This window comes from Homalodisca vitripennis, chromosome 5 (assembly GCF_021130785.1).
Source record: "Homalodisca vitripennis isolate AUS2020 chromosome 5, UT_GWSS_2.1, whole genome shotgun sequence".
Taxonomy (NCBI): Eukaryota; Metazoa; Arthropoda; class Insecta; order Hemiptera; family Cicadellidae; genus Homalodisca; species Homalodisca vitripennis.
The window spans coordinates 139,767,715-139,787,519 of record NC_060211.1 but is presented as its reverse complement, the minus strand read 5'-3'; positions in this window follow the sequence as shown (position 1 = coordinate 139,787,519).

The following is a 19,805-nucleotide window of genomic DNA, read 5'->3' as shown; positions in this document are numbered from 1 at the left end:
TTAATAAACAATCTGTATAATTTAATTGCACTTTACCATAACCAATTGCATGTAATAATTGAGTGAGCGTCACAAAAACTCAAAAAATTTTAAACATTTCTTATCTGTCAGTCTGTCTAACTGTCCGACTGTCCACATTTCATCTTAAAAAGGGACATACCTACACTCTTGAAATTTTGCATTAAGCTTTATATGTGGAACACTGGGTACAATAATGGAGCATGTTTCTTCATAGTCTGTTATACCTACTTTTATTCTCTACCAAAACTACTAATCTTAGTAATAGATTTACTTCTTAGAGAAAAAATTGTCTTTCAATATAATAAAATGTATGTACTTATAAAGTTGAAACTGTCGCTCGTAGAATAAACCAATAATAAACTACGAGCAAGTATTGTAAATAAAAGATTAGGTTAGTATTACTAGTGCTAGTACAACTATTACCTATTACTTTGCTAAATTTATTATTTTTGCACTATATTCTATGTATCTTTAGTTATAATTTTTAAAATCATTTTTGAACATTTATGCAACGTTTAATATAACCTTATTGAAACATTGACATGTAATTCTATGATTTTCAGTATAAATTGACTGATGTGTAGTAGATCCTGACAGGTCCATATTTCAAACATAAATTAAAAGTAATTAAAGTTTATGTTCTTGGATGACTTACATTTTGTATTTAAAATGTTATTATACCATATCTTACTTTATATAGTAAAAAATTAATTGTTTAATGAATGTTTATTACTACAAACAATAATTCACAACAAAAACTCGCTTTACTAGAGCATTATAACATGTACGTGACTTAACTGGAGCCTGAGATATTACAAAAACTGTGTCTCTCCTGTTATTACAAGACACAACACTATAACTTTAAACAAATAGTTTTCTTACATTTTGCTTTCAGCGTCAGATGGAAAAAACAATATAATTATGCGAAACAACTGCATTGTTTGTGTTATTTGTTAATGTAAATTTTATATGATGGTTCAAAATGTAATATTGTGTGTATTGTTTATAATATTTTTTAAACGTATTAGAGCACTGTGCGTTTTCAGTGAGAAAAACTGTAGCTTGATATATGATAGTTTATTTAGTCTCGTTTAGCCATAGAATTTTACTGGAAGTACTTGCCTTGACAGGCTACTATACTCAGATTATGCGTGTTTAATAGACGTTTATATTGAGGCACCAACACTTTTTTATTGTTTTATAAAAGGCTTATTTGAGGTAACATAAAAGGTTTTGCGAGTTTATGTCATTTATTGCTGATTGTTTGTCATAAATATTAACATAAACATGTTAATTCTTGTTCTGGTATTTCCTCTTTGCCATCTTTGTTGTCCCTCAAGAACAATGTAAAAATGAACGCTAATACTCTACCAAATCCCATACAGTGACAAATACCATCATCGAAATCAATTTTGCCTAAATAAAACAAAAATGAAAATATAAATGTTTTTTTATGAATATATAAATATGTTAATTGTTTTCTGGTATTTTCTCGTTGTTAACATGGTTGCCCACATCAATGTAACAATTTTTCAAAAAACTAAACGGAATCTCATACGGTGACATATACCATCATCGAAATCAATTTTGCTTATATCAAACGAAATGTCAGTGATTTTTTAATATGTCACTTTGTTTTAGGGATTTTATGTAGACAGGCTGATAAGACGAAAAATTAAATAATTCATTTCCCTAAATAATCAAATTTAATGATACATTAAACATTATTTTCATTTTACTTAATTATTTTTGTGGTATAGGTTATTGGTTTTTTAGCACATATAATACGCTTTATTGTACATATTTCATTTTATTTTTAGTGTCCTTTGTTGAAATTCTTTTTTGATAAAAAATATAATATACAAGGCAAAGTAAAATTGGCCTGATATATCAGTTCCTAAATCTACTATACTGTGTAAAAACTGATAAATTTATATGCTTAAAATATTTAGTCATTTGTTTTTTGACTGAACTGTACTATTGAATTATAGAATCTCAATAAATTTAATACTTATAAATTATTACACCACACGGACTGTTTTTCTTATATGCTCCTATAATATTCATGGTAGAAATATGTATATAAATTATATGTAACTAAAAAACTCAGTATGTTGCTCCCAATCATTTTAGGTTTACTAGTTTACACACAATAATTATTATTTCCTGTTTTACTAAATTATATAATATAAACCAACTAAATAAACGTTGAAAATGAAGTGATTTTATTTTAATATTTGTTCATAAAATCTTCTATTTAAGTGTAAATTTATTTGTATGTATTATTAATTTAGCTATTAAATTTGTGTTTTCTAATTAATCTTTGTGGGTTAAAGAGTTTCAGCAGTGCATAGGCAAATAACCCATATTGTTATTCCAACAATTAGTTTACAATTTATATGGTTTACCAATACCGATACAGTTTACAGCTTATTTAGATAAAAGTATACAAATTATAAATTGCATAGATGGTGGTCAAGAAGATAATAATCCACGATAAGACGGAACAAGTAAAGTAGTTTTTTCGATCCTCTTACCCAGAAATGTTATACTAAAGTTCAGTCTCATATAGGGGGTTAGTTGCTACTTGAAGGATGAGCCTGACTCTCAAACTTCAACTGCATACATTGGGTGTTCTGCAAATACTATTTTAGACAGAATAGGAGCTTGACTTCTAAAATATTTTTGAATTTCGTTTTACAGTTGATTGGTAGAATGGTAGCGATGCCCACTATTTGAGGAGCTGGAGAAATGTAATATCTGTCTGTGCATACAATGTCTCGAAAGCAAGCCAACAAAAACAGACTTGAAATTTTGCATGAACTTTCTATTCTTTATGAGCAACACTGTGTTTGATGATGATGCATGTTTATGATTATTATTACACTGGTCTTTTATTTAAATTGTAACATGTAATGTTTACAGAGGGTGAAATAGTTTACTAAAAACATTTATAAGGAAGCTTTTTTATTATAACTTACATGTTATGCCAAGAGGCACAAATTGGACGTATAAGGAGCCATTTGGCGGGAACCAGCCTGGCCAGATAAGACACACCACGGTGTTTAATATAAGTCCGCTGGCTAAAAAAAGACAGTGCGCCTTGAAAACACAATCTCTCTCTCTCTGTCACTTTCTCTCCGCCCCAGTATACGGCGCGCTAAGCTTCGCTTAAGTCCTAGCCGTATTTTATATTCATATTGCTAGTCTACACTTGTATTTTGACACATATTCAGCAAATTTCCTCTTTAAAAATACTTAATCAATTATACACAGTATGTTCAACGATATTGATAAGTTTATTCTATATAGGGAAATAATCTGATCTGGATAAATCAGTACATGAATAAGAAGTAATATTGTTTCTAGTACCGGGTAGTTCGCGATTAGTTTGTATTAAGTTTATTGTTTTATTTTAAGGGTACGATGGTACCAGCGTTCTTTGATTTCGAGCATAATTCGAGCTACGGGCAATTTCTAACGGAATAGATATGCGTTTTGTTTTCATTTAGTTGTCGATTCTTTTCAGGCCTCTGGGCCACTTGACAAAAGTTGGCACTAGTGGTCATTAGATTCTAGAATGATTTCGGTTTAGTTTTTATTTAAGTGTCGATTCTTTTCGAGGATGCTGTTCTATCCGGTGTCTTAGGGTAAGTAATACTATAAAAATATGCCCACTCAACTATTATAAAACATGGTTTCAATGAGAAATACCATTGTAATTAAAATAGAAAACAAAATTAGTACAAACTTGTAAGATTTAAATAAGTAATATTTATCCATACAGTCAAAAGAAAATGTCATAAAGTAAATTATTGGAACAGAAGGTTACAAGATTTTACTTCAACTCACTCTGGAATCCTTACAAGCTTAAGATAAATTTTATTATTTGAAAACTGATATAAAACCTAACATACAGCAAAAAAAACATTATCATAATGCATAATTTTTCAGAAAAGATGTCTTTATGTTTATCACAATTTTAAAATCAAACTTCTTTTGTACATACACACAAATGGTTTCTATAATATTGTATGTCCCACAACTAAGTAGTCTGACACAATTTCTCTTATGTCTGCCTGGATATTATATATTTTATGTTCTGTAAAATTGTACGGTTGTATATTTTTAGACGGTACGTATAGAAAATTAATTTATATATATATATATATATATATATATATATACAGTATATATATTTGAATGAAAAAAACCTATAAATAAACTGTGACTATATTTTCCAATATATTTAAAAACAAATTTAATGAAATCAATACCATATCAAAGACCAATTTAATTTTGTAGTGGAAAACGATGAGATACATACAAAGCTGAGTGTAAGGAAACACTCGAAACAAGAAAACCAAGTCACGTACGAAACGTCTCGTTGTCTAACAGAGCGGTCTCTTTCCGAGTGCTGCATCGATTTGTTCTAGATTACAGTCGAATTACCTTCCACTCATTAACGAAAAACAAACGCCCTAAACTTTTCAATAAACTCCCTTTATGCAATAATTATATTAATTTTTTTTTAATTTCAGACATTGTTAATATTCACTTGAATAAAGTAGGCTGACTATCAGATGTATCACAAATAGGTCAATGACCCATAAAAATAATTTGATTTGATTTCTTTATATTCTTCCTTTATCCCAGTCCTCAGCTTTATTAGTAACACCATTAAATTTACTTTTCCAAAATATTAAAGGCTAGATTCCAAACTAATAGGAAAGTATTCTTGCGAAACTAATATGGTGCAATCAAAGCAACGTGATTGAGAAGTACACTGCAGTACTCAATACATCATTTATACTATTAATGTTTACTTTATACTATTTTGTTACAGTACAGAAATACACTGGGTATTACTTTGCTTCTATCATTGAGGTTATATACATTCATCTGTTTTTCTGTTTGTAAACTCACATTTAAAGAATGAAATAATGATTGTCTATTTATCTGGGGAAGAACGGAGGAAATTAAAAGATCCTAAAAGTTGTAAATTTCAACATGCTGTTTGTTTTTATATACTTGAATACTGACAGCTAATCATACTTCTTATATATAGAACATAAATGCAAACGAATTAATTTTTGAGTAAAATCGTTGACATGAAAAATATCAATAAGTTATAGTTGTTTATCTGTTCAGAAAGCAAAACTAGCAGTTCAATCTTTTATAATTTTTTCAACAAATTAAATTGTAAGTTAAATTTAAAACGTTACCTGTGCTCTTGAAGATATACAATTGGAGTAAAAAATTTGGAGAGCATAAATATGCATATAAATATTTCTCTGGTAGTAATTAAACATGGAAATGTTTTATTTAACCACTTAGAATGTTAAATATGGTTTACGTTTTTGCTAGTACTACATTGCAGGAACAAGTATACATTTTCAGGTATAAATTGTTACATATATAGTGATAAATATATTTTTATCAACTATTTTGATTTTTCAATAACTAATTATTGATAATAGTTAAACAATATCTTAATGTGTAAATAATATATGATCTTAGTTAATAAACAATACAATATATAGAAAGTTACCAACACTGTTGTAATAACCCTGAGTTATAATTTATTATGGATTTATTTTAAGTTTGTCTTGCAGAAACGTAGATTTTGATAGATAATTTCCAGAAGGAGGAAATTGAATTTTAAAACTACGTTACTTATTATTGAAAGGACTGCTTCGAATTAAAACGTTTAGAAAAGAGTTTAAATTGGAATTTTAAATTAATTTTATATTTGAACAATATAAAATTAAGAATTTATAATTATAATAAAATGTTACATACATCTGTTTATATTCCACTACATATTATAATTTTAACATTGGGATTAACTTTTTATACATTTGTATATTTGATGTGTAATATGTAATAGCATACGATGACGTATAATCAAGTGGCTGCACATTTTATTGCTCAACGTATTTACTACTTCTAGTCCTCTTAATCGTAATGACATCATGTGATAGGGATTAGGGGCATAATTTCCCTCCCGGATGGCAACCCTTCATTATATAATGTGAACTGACAGATAGACCGACGGTACATATAATCTGACTAGATTAGTCTTTACCAACCCTCGTGATAGGCTTCAGTAACGTTCCTGCAGACACAATTTTGAATTAAGGAAGGGCGGAGTGAAGAGAAAATTAATACAAAAGTAAAAATCTTTTCAGAATTAGGACCTGAAACTACAATAATGAATAGTAGTACAGTACATTGTGCACGACGTTTTTCAATAATTACTTGTTTTAATTATTTTCATTTAGGATAAGAAATATATAAACCTCTCATTGAATTAATCCTGAAGGACCTTAGCGCTTGCTTTCGGAGTAACCTCTTATTCAGTATTGGTTAGTTTGTAGGACCACTTCCTAGTTAGATCCTACGAGGAGGGAGACTTGATACTCTATGTCACCTTGGAAGGTGGGTAACCAACTGTGTTTCAGCCTCACCAGTCGAAGGGGAAAGGAATATCACTCCCAAAATCCCGGTGTAGTAACATTCATTAACATTAGAAAGCATCCCCTACTATATCAGTCATCATGCACAGAACACTAATGGACCAATCGATCCTTCCTTCCTACATAATATCTTGACATTTGTAGTTAGTAATGGTACCTACTGTATATATATATATATATATATATATATATATATATATATATATATATATATATATATATATATATATATATGGAGTATACTGGGTATGTTAAAAAAGTCGCGTACAAGCAGCGATGTGTGAGCAGGGGCGTTGTCGAGGTTCAAAAGGCAATTTATGTTTTTCCCAAAAATTTGGGCTTTTCTGGCGGAAAGCTTCGCGCAAATTGGGCATAACCTGCAGGCAATATTCCTTATTTACCGTTATACCTTGCGCCAAGAATTCATGATGCACCACGCCCCTGCAATCGAAGAAAACTGTAAGCAAACATTTTACATTCGACCAAACTTGGCGTGCTTTTTTCGGTCTTGGTTCGTGCGGTAGCTTCTATTGAGATGATTGAGCTTTGGTTTCCACGTCATAACCATAAACCCACGATTCGTCACCAGTTATGACCCCCCAAATTAGGGTCGTCGCGGACAGATTCCAACTTCTCATTAGCAATGTTCATGCGATGCTGTTTTTGATCGAAATTGAGTAATTTTTGTACGAATTTTGCCCAAATTGTACCACCGATAAACGTTGCTTTTGTCCAAAGTAGCTCCTCCGTATGCCACAGTCAACATTCGGAATGCATCCGATCACTTAATTTCGTTTTTCACACAAAATTTGATACATGGTTTTTGTTCCATTTTTTTGAATAGGTGAAATTCGAAGACGAACCAAAAAACGTCCAAGCAAAGCAGGTGTCAACAATTAACTGAACATTCAAAATGGCCGAAATTTTCAACATAAGTGAGAGACATATGTACCAACACTACGCCACAAAAAAAAAGAAATTCAAATATACGTAACCCGCGAAAATTCCAAATTCGCGATACTTTTTGAACACACTATGTAAATGACGCATTGGTTTTTTATGGTACCCAGTTTATGGTAATATGGAAGCGATAAATCAACAAGTATCGAGCCAAAATTAATTCAAGTATGAGCCAATAAGTAATTCATTTAAAAGATTACGATGACTAATGTTGGTTAAAGCTACAAGAAAAAAACTCAAATAAATTTAATATAGTAAATGTATTTCTTAATCACATGAAAAGTGGGATTATACTTTCTATAAAATAATTGTAAGCTTTTTAAATAATACAAAATTACCAGTGTATAGTTATTATTACGGTGTATCTTTATTGGCGTAAATTTTCAAAGTTTTCATATTATAAATGTATATATTTATAAAACAAAGTTTAATGATTTGTAATATTCTGACATAAATATCTTGAATGTTTTAAACATATTTCTTATTTCTAAAAGATTTAATTAGTTTATGAATATATTATCACAGATATCAGAGGTTAGTTTCTTCCTCTATTTTTAATAAATCCTTCAACACGTTCTTAAATATATAGTTCAGTTCTACATTGTCGAAAGTGATAGGTGTGTTGGTATTTACCTACATTATAACCACCTATTACATTTTACTATTCTTAATCGATTATTTACGAAGATAAAATAGCATTAGCGAAGTTATTTATTATTATTTCATATTCAGCGTAGATAAAATAGAGGAGAGTAAATTCTGAAAAGGATAAGGATATTACTCAAAAGAAAGAACTAAATGGCGGGATAAAGTGGCAGGTAGGGTAGTTGAGACGCCACTAGAGACTCTTTATCAGACCTCGTAACGCTATGAGCGGGGTTCTAAACTGAAAGCTGCAAAATAAAATGAATGAAATACAAAGTTTTATTTATTTGGTGTATTTAACTAAACATTATTGAGTAGCCTCTGTGTTATTATGAAAAATGTATATTTATGAAACATATTACTGTATAGAAGATACAATTTTTATCTAGTGGCTTTAAAATTTGTCAGTGTTTTGTTTGTTTAAAATAATAGTGTATATTTTCTTAATGCATTTTACCTTATATTACTTAGAAAATATTTTATAATCCATATTAAAAGGAACATTTTTCGTGTAAAACAGCCCTAGAGCAATTTCTTTGCATGTTTCATCACCGTAGCTTTTCGGGTTATTTATAAATAGTTTGAAAAATAATAAACAGTAAGCAAACTTAGTCCGGTCTTTCTGTACTAAGTCCAAACGTTTTATACCATAGAGTAAAAACACTATGAAAACAAATATTTAGCTTCTTCACGTAATACGGTATGCCACAAGTCATTCCAAGCATCGTTGAAGTCATTTGTAAATGTTGCAAATAACTCTCACCTCTACCACGTCACTTTTCACACTTCGTTGTAGCTCTTTCCAAACGTAAACTACCACCTGAATTTAAATGTTAATAATATCCATTAAATTGTAGTTTTTTGATATCTGAAGAAATAACTTCTTTCTTATCTCTATTGAGATATCTTAGTATCAACAGACGGGTAAACTTACAGGACTTGATTCTTACGGTATTCAATCTCGAGAGTGTGACCTAATTAGTAGTATTAAGCAATATATGTTTCCTATATATTGTTAAAGTAATAATGATCTTAAGAAAGTAGATTGTAAATAGTTTTTTTTTTCAAAATTATGATTAAGAAATTGTGTATATCGTAGCAAAACAGTCTATTGAATACCTCCATTTACCAAAATAAATAAATTTTATGGGAACTCTACTGAAAGTAATATTTTGATTGAAACGCCTGATATATGGTCCAGTTGGCATTACGATAAATAATTTTAATGGCATTCTTAATAGTGTTCTAGTTCGTTTCATTTCTTTCATAAAAGCTATTTGACTTTCCTAGTAGCGTACAGAGACACATTACCTTGCACAAAAAGTTGTGCACGATGTACATTAATTTTTTCCTAGACTCCGATTCTTCTTTAGAGTAAAAATCCATATGGTAACTACTCGTATATCACATATATTTTAAGTCAGTTTAATAAACGCTGTTGAAAATCATTCCACTTTTAAACTAGGTTCTAGTACCAATTCGTGAAACAATCGCCGCTTGCTAACATTAGATCTACTTGAACCGCTGATAATAGTTCTTTTTCCAAATGTAAAATTAATTTGCTAACATGTTACGGCCAAATATCTCATTATATATATTATAATGATTACATTTCTAGATGAACACATTGAACAAGACCATTAATTTTTATATTAAAAGATCCTAATTTAGAAATGCAATGCCCCGCCTTTTAATGAAAAGGTCAGCTTATTAGTACTGTATTAAATTGCAAAGAGCGATTTTGAACTGAAAGAGTGGATTGGTTAAAAATATCTAAATGATATCGGCTGGTCAGCTAAGACTAAAAATTCTCGTCACTACTGAGCCGGTTAACATAAAGTAGCCATGGTGAGAAAGGTTGATTCCATTTTATTGCTCAGTTCAGCTCCATTTTAAAAACCGCTTAGTTAATCTTGTGAAACCTGATGCTGACACATAAAATGAGAATATCCATAATATAGAAACTAGTCTCTCTGAGGGCGAAATGGTCAAAGTTGTATTTCGAGCATATTCTTTTCTAAGCTTTTTGGATCTCATCATTGGATGTACTACTTCACCTATTGATAATTTGCTCTGACGTCTAAACAGTGTAAATAATCGTTTTTATCTTCTCCAGATTTCAGTCCAGATTCCAGAAGTTAGGATTCAGACAGAGTCAGATGCTAAACTCTTGAAACCTTGGTTCCTCCACCTTGTTTAGAGATCATATCTTTCACATCGCAGTGCACTCAATTGTGTACCTGATGAGACGATATGACTACCATTTCACTGATTTTATATGTGTCTCTAATGTCATTACTATATAAAAATTTGTTTTTATCTTCATCAGATTTGAGTCCATATTTCAGGAGTCAGGTCAGAGACAGTGTGAGATACCAAATGCTGCAATAAAAAGGAGGTAAACTGGGGATAAATCAAAATTCAACTGAATAATCCCTTTCTACCACAGCTACGTTATGTGTAGAACTCGATTCCTTCACCGTGCTTAAAGATCCTGTCTATCACATCGCAGCGCACTCAATTGTGTAACTGATGAGACAATGAGATTAACACTTCATCTATTTACAGATGTCTGTGATGTTGAAACAATATAAATGTTTCGCTTTGATCTTCTTCAGATAAACATTACACCAAGATCCAAGGAGTCAAGTCTGATACAACATCAGATACCAGACGCTGCAACAAAAGGAAGGTGCACTAGGGATAAATAAAAAATGTAATGATCATAAATTTTTAAATTTCATAGTGTTCTATATATTTTGACAAAACTGCTTCAGTATTCCGTATCAGATTTACCGAGCAAGGACTTGCGGGAAACCACCAACTATGAATTGTCATAAGTTTTACTAGCCTAAACTGTTATATTCATGTTCTGATTCCTACGAAATTTACCTAAAAGAGTACAAATATACCCTGAGGACAGAGAATAAAATATATTGAGGTAAAATATATTTTCTTATATTACTTGTATTAATTTAAAACATAATTGTAATGGTTATATTAACTTTTAAATTTAATCTAAAATATCTTCGAATGGTTGTTTCAATCGGTGCATTAATCAGTTCTTTTTACCTGTAACACTAGTTAATAAATAATAAACATTTTAAACTCATTAGTATTTAAATATCACAATGGTTAAGATAACCTGCAAATTTGCATTGAGTGGCATTAATAAATACGAGCATTAACTCAGTTCATTCAAATGGTGGTATTACAAATAGTGGTACAATGGTGGTATTTTTTTTTTTTTTTTAAGTGAAAACTTCTTTAGGCGCGTTGAGCGTTTTGGTAGAGGGTAAAATCCTCGGTTCGCGTCACCGACATGCTAATGATACTAACCTGCATGAAAAAGTCAGTCTCGCTGTGTTTTTTAACCGTAGACTTGGCCGCGCGGACTACTAACCTGCATGAAAGTCAGTCTCGCTGTGTTAAAACTGTCCCGGCGGAGTATGAAAACAGACTGCGAAAATAAGTGACCTTTACGGCTTCCTCTCGCGATTTAAAAGTGAAGCCAATGTCGTACAATTCTGTAAGATGCGTCAAATTAAAGCTCTTAATATTGGCAATCTATTGGTTACATTTTTAAATATTAAAAAAATTTCGAAATAATTTTGATTATTGTTTACATTTTACATAGCGTTTACAATGACAAGAAAAAAGTAGTAAGCGAGGATTTTTTTTATTGTTTGGTCAGACAAAATTTGTCAGCGAGAAAGTTGTGTGAAAATAGATGACTATTTTTTTGTAATTTATCATTTTTTTATTGGAAGTTTAGTTTAGCCTGTAGTAGCGTATGAAGTGATGAGTGAACGTTTCTGCCGGAACTGTAGTTGGCGCATTGGCTCACTGATACCGTATTAACTCAATAAATTAGTTTATTGTGCAATAAAAATACCTTTACGAAAGAACCAAGTTAATTTAACTAATTTATTAGTTTTAAAAATATACTTTATCCGTAGCAATAACTGTATTACTTACAACGGTGTTCAACTCACTGTTGTTCACTTGGTGTTTACTCACTTATAAATGAATAATGAAAACAACGAATATATTTTTAAACATTTTAAATATTTGTACGAATATTTGTATTTAAAATTTAGCATTATTCATTTTAATTATGTTTTTAATATTTAACCTCTTCATCATGAAATGAGTATTATTACGGTATAAGATTTATCTTACTAGCGTGGTAAAATAGATTTCTAGTTATTTGATAATATCTTTTTGTGGATTTTAAAATTGGTAAATTAAAAACGCGTCACATTTACAATTACAGATGTACTGCTACTATAACGTATTGTTAATTACTCTCAACTTAATAGTTCCGTTTTCACTTCTATCGGCAGTCCCACGACTGCTACTGTTTTTTTTTTTTTCTAATAGTATATAACAAACCAAATAAAGTATTTGTAATATAGCATTTAGTTTTCTCCAAAAAAATTAAAAAAACTCCAAAGATTTTGGTTTAATTATAGAAAAATTGATCCTTCATAGTTTTGGGCATTTCTGTTTTACCCGTCAGGGCAAAAATAACTTACGACTTGTTACTCACAAACATATATTAAATGTATAACAGTGTAGGTTGATACAGTGTACATCATATAAACATAATTTTAAAGTAATTAAAAGTATATAATTCTAATTATAGAAACGAATATTCCTTACATTCTTACATTTCTCTCCGATGCAAAATAATAAAGTTAAATGTGTAGTAAAGACGGCAAAATATGATCCGTGGTTTTAATTCGTTCCTATGTACAGTAATTTAAACTTAACATTTACTATAACAAACCATATACTAGAAACGTTCATAATAATATGATTAAAGTTAATATTGTCTGTAGTATAAATCAACTTTACGTAATAACTCTAAAATTAAAATCTGACATTTCTTGAACACAACATAATTATTTGTAACTTAATAAATAAAATGGAATTGTAAAATAAATTGATCATTTAAATTTAGGTTGTGTAATTACATTCTGTAATGGAATTAAAGTAAATCTGGATTATCTCTTCTTCATTAATAACGTCACGTGATGTTTGTTTGTTGTAAATATTTTACTTGTCTAACTAAACATGCCAAAAAGGTTATGTAATCACAATTAGGGATTGTATTTAACCTCGTTCGTTTTATTTAATTATTATAACAGCAATATAATTTAATCAAAAAGGTTAGCTTTTAGCATTTATTACACAAGTAAATGAATACAACATAACAATATACACGTAAGTAATATACAGGTATTTTTAAATAATATGTCACTTAAATATATACAAGGTTGTAAATAAACTGACATTTTCTTATTCCAAAATGTAATTTGGCATTTCATATATGTCTAATTAAAGTAATGAAATTGTAGCTTGACGATTAATTACAGTAATAGATAAAAATTAAAGTTTGATAAATGTTGAGTGAGTTAATCGTTACTAATTACCCCATACCGTAACATTATGTTTTCAATTACCACATCGATATATAAACGTAACTAATTCCATTTTATAGATTCATAAGAATTACGTTCTACATAAACAGTATACTATTAACATTATATTGGTGTTCAGCAAACCGATAATCGATTAAATAAAATATTTTTCATTGTCTTAAATGACCTAAGTAAATTTTTAATAATAATTTATTGTGTACGTAAATTCTATGTATTAATGATACACATATTTATTAAATATATATATATCGATGCATTGTTAATTAAGAGAATGTTAACAATAATACAATAAGCTAAAAGAATGATAGTTAATGTTGACAAAACAAAGTATATTAATTTTAGCCTTTCAGATTACAACATTCCGTTCACTTTAAAATTGCTCGACTATAATTGTAGATATAATGATTGCAACTGTCAACATGTAGAAAAGATCAATAACATTTAATATTTGGTGATAATCTTTGACAGTAGGTTAACATGGGAAAACTATATAAGCGATCTTCATAAGAATTTACGCACGTCAATAAGAAAGTACTATATTTGAGAAACTTTTGTGATAAAGAACTATTAAGAAATTTATACTATGCACTAATCCATTCAAGGATGCAGTATGGAATAAACTGATGGGGTGGGACGTTTAAATATCTAATTGAAAAAATAAGAGTTACGGAAAACTACTTCCTCAGAATAATTTTATGTAAAAAAAAACTGACAGTTCATTTTCACTTTACGGTGATTTAAAAATATTGCCGATTGAACATCTGTTTGTATGCAACGTGTTAAGAACCTTCTTTATTACAACCGGCAATAATGGGAACCAAAATTTATGTTACTCTACCAGTAACGTACAACAGGGTACAATAAGAAATCCTAAAGTGAACAAAGAAATGTTTAGGTATTTTTTCCAATAGCTTGCTACTAAATATTTTCATCAAATACCAATTTCCTTTAGGACTTGCAATTAATTTAAAACAAATTGTAATAAATTCTTCAACTGGCTTTTGGTGCAGGAAGATAAGTTTTTAAATTATGTCCTCAGATAAAATGTAGTTAATTTAACTTAACATGAATTTGTATATTTACATATATTATTATATTTATATATTTGTTATTTCATTATTTAATTGTTAAATGTGTTGAATGATATAGTGTTGATTTAGTTCGGTTATTGTTAAAATGTCATTATTGTTATTGATATGTTGCTAGTAGTTTAATCGCTGTTATTTTGTGTTGAGTTAATTATATAATGAATACCGACATACGTATTGTACATGACCTACAGTAAAATTAGTTAGTACACTCAGTATCAAGAAGGAAGGAAAAGTTAGAATTGGATTGGTTTACCCAGTAAGAGGTTAGTACACAAACACTATACTTGTATTAATTACGACAACACAATCACAACTATTAGTTTTCACAACATTAAATATTTAGGTATAGTCTTTGACAGTAGGTTAACATGGGAAAACCATATAAGCAGCTTGTGGCAGTTTCAACAAAATATAGGAAAACACAATGTGGATAGGATAGTCAATTGTAAATGGATAGTTTAGTATTTATTTCTGATGAATTGTGTCACTGAGTATCAAGAATGTTGCCGGTAAATACATGACTGAGTCCGGCACAGTTTGGGGTAACCTGTATCAAACAGCAAAACTGATCTTTGCTCTCTGAACAGGTTGGGCAACCAAATAACATCACTGTTGCCGGCGTTATTCAACAATATTTGGACATCCATGCAAAACCTATCAGCTCTGGTTCACGTCAATAGTATTAAAAATTAAATTAAATAAAAAGGAATCACCACAATTAGAGGCTAAAATGTTACATAACTATAGTTATGTATAATAACTAAGTTGCTGGACTCTAGATTAAGTGTCTTAATATTATGAATAAATTATATCACAGGCCACACTACTGGAAATAGTGGTCAGAAAATTCCGAAAAAAGTTATTTTGAATTAAACTTTGTAAATTATTGATGGAATAAATTATTATTATTATATATTATTTATTATTATTATTATTAGTGTTAAAAATGAGAAGTGACAACAAACAAATAAAAGGGCGTTTATAAATTAACAGATATCAACAATATTGAACTAAAATGTTAGCAGAGAAGTGATAACAGTAGTTGTTACTGATAGAGGAAAACAATGTTCTGATAAACGACACACGCGCCCAATCTGACCAGCTCTGTGGCAAGTGTTTCCAACATCATTCTAATCGGATGTATTCAACGGTGTGACTTTTGTTTCAATGAAAATAGTGAATTAGTAATGATGTCATCTCAAAATGGTTTTTTTCCCATATTTTCTATTCCTGAATGAAATAATTCATGTTGTATAATTTGACGATTCATATCATATTAACTCTAAATACTATGAGAATAAGATATCGGTTCGAAAAGGTACGATTATATTGCTCCGAACAGTTTTCAGGATCATAAAGTAGTATTTTGTAGTATCCTAAATCCATATTCCGTACAATCTGCAAGTGGGCTAAATATTATAAATTGATTCCACCATCAAAACAATTATAACACTAATTTGAGCATAAAAAACAATTTTGTCGTCAATTGAAATTATTTATAATTTAGTAATAGAGAAAGAAAAATGTTTTGTTATCCTTCAGGCATACAAGTCATCATTAACACTACGTTTCGAGATATGAAATCTGATTTATTCTTCAGGTGGGAAGCCAACGCAAAGTATAGTTACATAGTTTAATATATCCCAAATAAGCCCAGAGTGTTATAATATTCACTGTATCAACGACTGTGTCCGAAACATGTACGTATTGAAAACGAAATTTAAAACATTACTTAATATTACTGTAATATTAGTGTTCAATACTTATGGCGATGACTTCATTTCTACGCCTAGCTGCACATTGTCGCTTCTCACAGCAGTATCCTCATCGGTATAGATTAATACACCACAACCTTTAATATCACTCATTTGTTACCACAAATTAATTAAATTAATAAAAAATGGTGACATATACAATTTAATTATGTTAAAAAATGTGTTTACCAAAACAGCATGACTAATATAGGGGTATCAAAACGCGTTTTCTATTACTTAAAGACATTAGAATAAACAAAGATCTAATTGTTAATACAAAACGGTAGCAGGTGAACTATCTTTGCTTTATATTTTAAAAATTACTAAACAAACGAAAAAGGTACTTTAAAATAATACTTGCTTTGAAATATCACCGCATCGAAAATTGTGTTATACTGTCTATTTCATCCAAGGTATCCATGCAGAGACAATTTTAACTTTTTAAAACACAATAGGGAGAGTGAAAAATCGCACCTTTTGTGTGTGTAAGGTATTCAATGTCACCTGGTGAAACGATCACCCTTGCCTTGTTGTAAACTGTTGTTGTCAGACAATCAGCTGATAAATGGCGATACCAGTTGACTGATAGTAATTTATTGTATATCGATGTTTTACATCAGTGTGTGTTCATTGTACCCTTAAGACTTCTTTTCATATATAGCGAATTCACAATGAAATATCTATTTATACGATACATATCTCCTTTGACATATATCCATACGTAGAATCAATAAATAAAATTAAGCAGAATAACCGATTTCCCTATGGACTTAAATATTGTTGTTGTTTTTAAGTAAGGGTTAGAAGTCAAAAAAAATTTAAAATGGTATTACTCATCTAATATATTTTTAAAATGTAGTTATAACTTCAGTCCCAAAAAAGGCAAAGCAAATTAGCGGAAAAATGTGATAGGTGAATTTGCTAAGCCGACTTCACAGACACTTTATTATTAGGCCTCTAAACGTTAGTAGATGAATAATGAAATGAAAAAACTGCAATCTGTTTTAATGGTGGATGTTTGTTTGATTGTTGAACTGCAAAAATATATTTAGACACAAATATATACTGGGATGTAAGGGTGGTAGCCTCTGATTGACTATAATAACTATAATATCAATACATATATTTCGAATGCTTAAATGCGTAATCTGAGGAATATAAAGTCTCTATCATCAATGGCATAGAGTTACTTATTTCCTTTAATATTATTCTATAGGTAGGGATAATGCAATGAAGTGAAATGAAATTATTGAAGCCTGTCTGACAGTTTGAGTAAGTAATAAGAATAAGAACTTAAGCCAGTTGTAAAAGTCCCATGTTTGGAACTAACATATGGGGTAAATATATTATTAAAAAATTGACTCTGAGAATAATACAACTATTTTTACTATTTTTATGTATTATATTTAACTATTTCTAGTGAGTAATAATGATTAAGCTGTTTTGAAGAGTAGTTAGGTTTGATAAAAAAGGTGAATGATTTAGTTTACTTAACATTTAAGCCACTAGCTAAATAGAGACTAGTAGACAAACTTTTACTGATAATATTTAGTTACAGTAGGAGGATTACTGACAAAAACGGGACGGGAGGAACTCGAATGGTATGTATTGAAATTCGATAGCAACAGTGTTGCAACATAAATAGAAACATACTGGTAGGTAAATATTTATAAGAGTGGTATGGATATTAGAAATTTAGATTTTGTTGTATGCATGTGATAAGTGAATAATGTATAACAACACCATTGTTAAGTTATTTATCCGTCGTTTTGTACCTTTCGACTCAACAGGAAAGCTACCCAAACTCAACAGGATAGCTGTCACACTGTAAACTCTTGCGCTGATGAAAGAGCGCTGCCTAATAGTTCGTTATATAAATTATAAAGTAATAAGGAGTTACTGTACAACTAAAGCAGGAATTCCCATTTTAAGGAATATTAATACTCCTAATTATTAGGACATAGAATATACATTTACGCAATGGAATGATCAATTATTTGTATGTTATAACCGGGATTCACGGATCTGCTGTTTCGAATTATACAATACTGACAATGTCAAAAAGACAATGATAATAGTGAATGTTTTTACGTATAACGCACAAAGATTAAAAAAAAACAATACATTAGCTTCTTTTTAAATTTTCAAGTGCTTTACCTTTTCTCTGCTTAAACGCTATTTTGCTTTGTTATAAAACAATTATCACAGAGAAAAATACTTATGTTTTACAAAAGAGAAAAATACTAAAAGACAAATCATAAAATTATTGTGAAAACAATGAAAACCGTGTGACGTAATTCATGTTTTATGTAAAGAAAAAATAATATTTGTTTTTACTACATTAGTTTGACATAAAATTTGCTAGTATGACCTAAGCTGTATTATCCTTTGTTAAATATCAAATATTAAAAATGGTTGAGTAGGGAACCATAAGGGCCGACTTTATGAAATTTAAAAAAATTTAGTAAAAAAGTAAACTAGCAATAATTTCAAAATATTCCATCGTATAAACACTTAGGAATAGTGTCCTAAAGAGGCAGGATCATACTTAAACTTGTCCACTGTGTATTTTTAGCGGTTCCGAGATATCGTTTAGCGCTCTCTTTTGTATAGTTAATATCCGGATATCTTACAAATTTGGGAGAACTAGGGATGTTATTAATTTGAGTAATTTTAGACAATATATCCAAGTATGTTCTCCCCCGCAATTTTCAGCACATTATTTTATAAATGCAAACGCCTTTTTTTAAGAAACATTTACTGATATCGTTATTTTAAAAATATGTGTATAACGACTTGGATTGTGGATATTAATATTCCAGAGTATTAATATTTAAATTAACAATTATTAAAGTTCAATTAATTACCAATTAAGAATTCACAATAAAACAGTTCCAGTTAAATATTAATAAATTACTACTTTTCCAAATCTCAATTAAGGTTATTAACAAAGTTTAATTTTAATTCACTTTTCTTGCAAGCATGAACCAAATGTAACTTGTATGATTCTATTATGCTCTATTGTTCTTCGAGAATAGGTTATTCAGATTTTTTCCGTAGTTTCTATGAATTTAATTTTTTTCCTATAAAAAAAGACAACAAAATAAATTTAATATCAGATCTGGAAAACTATTTCAATAAAACGTACAATACATTTGGTGCTTACCTCAAAATCACTCGCGGAAAAAAAATTAAGAAACATGGCGCACTTTAATTAACTTTACTTACGAAAATAACCAAAAGAAGAGCGAAAATAATGAGCGTGCGCTTAAATACTTCCCTTTCCAAGCAACTTTGCAGGACATCCGCGGTGTTCTCTCATTAGTCCAGCTGTATCAAACCAGGAGAACAATAGTCACAACAAGACAAGTTCTAATCCATTCAAGGCAGTCAACCTGCCTTCCTAAC